We start from the raw sequence: 4638 nt of genomic DNA, 5'->3' as shown, positions 1-4638 counted from the left end.
GAAAGCAGTGGAAGACAGCTCAAGTCCTTGGGCCCCTGCACCTGGGTGTGAGACCTAGAAGAAGCTCCTGGCTCCTGGTTTTGAATTGGTGCAGCTCCAGCCGTTGTGGCCAACAGGGGAGTGAACCAGCAGATGGAAGACCTCTCTCTCTCTCTGCCTTTCCTCTCTCTGTGTAACTCTGACTTTCAAATAAATTAATAAATTTAAAAAAGAAAAAAAGAGAGAGGGGCCGGTGCCATGACTTACTTGGTTAATCCTCCGCCTGTGGTGCCGGCATCCCATATGGGCGCTGGATTCTGTCCCGGCTGCTTCTCTTCCAGTCCAGCTCTCTGCTGTGGCCCAGGAGGGCAGTGGAGGATGGCCCAGGTGCTTGAGCCCTGCACCCGCATGGGAGACCAGGAGGAAGCACCTGGCCCCTGCACCCACATGGGAGACCTAAAAGAAGCTCCTGGCTCCTGGCTTCAGATCAGCACAGCTCTGGCCATTGCGGCCAACTGGGGAGTGAACCAGCGGTTGGAAGACCTCTCTCTCTCTCTCTCTCTCTGCCTCTCCTTTTCTCTCTGTGTAACTTTGACTTTCAAATAAATAAGTAAATAAATAAATCTTCAAAAAAAAAAAAAAAACAAGAGAAAATTATTGTGACACTTGTTAAAGATGGTAAAGATACACTTTGTTTGGAGGAGTCCTTGGCGATTGTATAGTAACCACTGCAATGGGTTCCTGCTGTGTGGGAAAGCCTGGACTCAGCCAACTCCAGTAAGGACAAGAGAAGATTTATAACCAGGAAGCAGGGTGGGAGTTGTGGATGGAAAATTACTGAAAGGGAACTTCGAGGTTAAGGAAGTTTTGGGCTAAATCAGCTTGACAGGATGACTGTATTGCTAAAGACAGGCCAGGGCAATATGGTACGGAGGCTGGTAAGGTACTAGGGGCGGGAGGTTCTTCTCTAAACTGACTTAGCAGGATTCTTGCTTAAACTGGATTTTAGGAGATACAGAAGGAAGCCCAAGGTCAGATCTATTCAAGTAAAGAACTCAAGGGAGCTTGACTAAAACTACTTGCTGACTCTTTCTAAACTCAGCAACTTTACTCTCTGGCTACATGATTTGGGGAGAAGAAAAATTTTATCATCTGAAAAATAAGGGCAATAATAATATGAGAGTTAGAAGCACAGAACATGAGAGAAAATAAGCACTCAACAATTATTCATTAGCAATTTTTTAAAAAAAAACTTTATTCATTGGGGGCCGGTGCTATGGCATAGTAGGTTAAGCCTCCACCTGCAGCACCAGCATCCCATATGGTCTTCAGTTCATGTCCCCAGCTGCTCCACTTCTGATCCAGTCCTCTGCTAATGGCCTGGGAAAGCAGCAGAAGATGGTCCAAATGCTTGAACCCCTGCACCACGTGGGAGACCCAGAAGACGCTCCTATCTCCTGGCTTCGGATCAGCACAGCTCCCACCATTGCAGCCACGTGAGGAGTGAACCAGCAAATGGAAGACCTCTCTCTGTCTCTCCCTCTCTCTCTCTGAAACTCTGCTTCTCAAATAAATGGATGAATCTTTATCTTTTTAACATGAATGCATCTTTAAAAAGAAAGAAAGAAGAAAATGAAAGAAAAGATCAAGAAAGAAATTCCACTCACAATAGCCACAAAAATCAAATATTTTTAAAAGATTTATTTATTTGATTTTTGTTTGTTTTTGACAGGCAGAGTTAGACAGTGAGAGAGAGAGACAGAGAGAAAGGTCTTCCTTCCGTTGGTTCACCCCCCAAATGGCCGCTACGGCTGGCACTGCGCCGAGCCAAAGCCAGGAGCCAGGAGCTTCCTCCTTGTCTCCCATTTGGGTGCAGGGCCCAAGCACTTGGGCCATCCTCCACTTTTTCCCGGGCCATAGCAGAGAGCTGGACTGGAAGAGGAGCAACCGGGACAGGACCGGCGCCCCAACCGGGACTAGAACCCGGGGTACTCGCACCACAGGTGGAGGATTAGCCTAGTGAGCCGCAGCGCCTGCCCAAGATTTATTTATTTGAAAGGCAGAGTACATGGAAAGAGAAAGGGGCGGGGGGGGGGGGGGAGATCTTCCATCCAGTGGTTCACTCCCTAAATGGCCACAATAGGACTGAGCCAGGCTGAAGCAAGGAGCTTCCTCTGGGTCTCCTACAAGGTGTAGGGGTCCAAGCATTTGGGCCATCCTCTACTACTTTCCTAGTTGCGTTAGCAGGGAGCTGAATCAGAAGTGGAGCAGCCAAGAATTTAACCAGCATCCCTATGAGATGCTGGCACTGCAGGCTGGGGCTTTACTCCACTGAGACACAGCACCAGCCCTTTAATTAGCATTATTAAGAATGTTCACAGTATAGAAATATTAGATTGGAATATTCTTGAAAAAAGCAGATTGGAAAAGACCATAATGGCAGAGGATTGGGCACCAGCAAAGGTCCTGAGGCACTAGAGGCAAGGCATCATGTAACATGCTTCTAAAGTACAGCCCTGCCTGGCTGGAAAATAGAAAGCCAGGACAGAGGAAACCAGGAAGGCGGGTGGAGAACAGACCAAGCCTCTAAGTCAGGAGTGGGTACTGTGCAGCCAGGCTGTGAATGTGCGGTCTGGCTCTGCCAAGGCAACTGCAGGCAGCACTCAAATTCAATAAATCTATAGCAGGCTAATTTTTTAAAAAGATTTATTTTATTTATTTGAAAGTCAGAGTCACACACAGAGAGAGAGAGAGAGAGAGGTCTTCCATCCGCTGGGTCACTCCTTAGTTGGCCGCAATGGCTGGAGATGTGCCGATCTGAAGCCAGGAGCCAGGAGCCTCCTCTCCCACGAAGGTACAGGGGCCCAAGAACTTGGGCCATCTTCCACTGCTTTCCCAGGCCATAGTAGAGAGCTGGATCGGAAGTGGAGCAGCCAGGACTCGAACCAGCACCCATAAGGAATGCCGGCACGGCAGGCGGCAGTTTTACCCGCTATGCCACAGAGCCGGCCGCAGGATAATTTTTAAATTGATGATTTTGTATGGTCCGTGAATGATGCTATAAATATACAAACAGCTCTTGGAAAAAAAAAAATTCCCTACCCCTGCTCAAAGCAAATATTTTTGTCTTTATTCAAAGGCAACAAGGCAACTAAAGTAATGAAAGGAATTTTAAGACATGGAATAAACTTGCTTAAATTTGATTTTTTAAAAGATTTATTTATTTATTTGAAAGACGAAGTTACACAGAGAGATAGAGACAGAGAGGTCTGCCATCCACTGGTTCACTCTCCAGATGGCTGCAACAGCTGGAGCTGCACCAATCCGAAGCCATGAGCCAGGAGCTTCTCCCGGGTCTCCCACACAGGTGCAGGGGCCCAAGGACTTGGGCCACCTTCTACTGCTTTCCCAGGCTATAGCAGAGAGCTGGACCGGAAGAGGAGCAGCTGGGACTAGAACCGGCACCCATATTGGATGACTGTGCTTCAGGCTAGGGCTTTAACCCGTGGTTTCACAGCGCTGGCCCCTAGATTTGATTTTTTAAAAAGGGAGGGTGGAGAGAATTTTCTGCCTTCACTTCTTATATTGCATGTGTATACATCTAACTACCATGGGTTTTATAATTTAAAAAACACATTTAGATGGGATACATTTCTCATCTTGATTGCAGCATTAGTTTCAGAGGTGTACACATATATCAAGATTATCCAACTTGAATATTTTAAATATATGCAGCATACTATATGTCAAATACACCTCAAATCCATTAAACATTTAAAAAAATTACAAAAACAGTAAGGCACTCTGACAAAGTTTAAGACAGGAAGGCAAATTAGCAGCCACCCTAAGAGTTTACTAAGGTGAATGCCAGTGGTACCTGGGATGACAATGGTGGCCATCAGAATAAGGGAAAACAAACAAAGGCTTGGTGATCAATTGGATAAGGAGGATGTTCCAGAGACACGGGTATTTCCCAGATTTCTGGTTTGAGCAAATGGGGAGAGTCAACCCCAGTGGAAAGCAATAGAAAGACGCAGAATTAGACTGAGAAGTCAACCCTATGATGCAGTCCCAAGGAAGGCCTCAGCCAGCTCTGTGTGGAGCTCCGAAACTGACAGGTCACTTTGGAACGGTCCTGGAGTGAGGCAAACAGACAGACTTGCCCAGCGCACAGCAGTGATCAGTACATGCCCTTGGGAGGCAGCGGGTCGTTGGGCCAGGCGGTCCTCTTTGGCTGAGGCCGCCTCCAAAGAGGGTTCAGACCTGAGGGTCATCTTCAGCCAGCACCCCAAGGAACCGGCCAAACAGCCGTGCATGTGACACATTTGATGGTTCTTTCACCGAGACACAGAACACTTATTTCTCAGATTGATAACCACCCTCTGTATGATAAAGACACATGTGCCAGTCAAGTTCTACTTACTAATTTGTGAATAACATTTAAATTGATGGCCACAAAGAGTTTTAGAAAACTTGCCTTCTGAAATTCTCCCACTGCAGGAATAAGTCCCCAGTTTTTAAGACGATAATGATGAACTTTCTGTGGAAACACAAATAATTTGAGGAAACTTGGTTCTGCCTACTTTTCTCTATCCTAGCTGAGAGATTCAACCTGCCCTGTGAGTAGTCAGTCCTTGAGTTATCAGCACAGCCTCCTAG

The sequence above is a fragment of the Oryctolagus cuniculus genome, chromosome 7 (genome assembly GCF_051225735.1).
Source record: "Oryctolagus cuniculus isolate XC-2025 breed Fujian yellow rabbit chromosome 7, ASM5122573v1, whole genome shotgun sequence".
Lineage (NCBI taxonomy): Eukaryota > Metazoa > Chordata > Mammalia > Lagomorpha > Leporidae > Oryctolagus > Oryctolagus cuniculus.
This window is presented reverse-complemented; position numbering follows the sequence as displayed.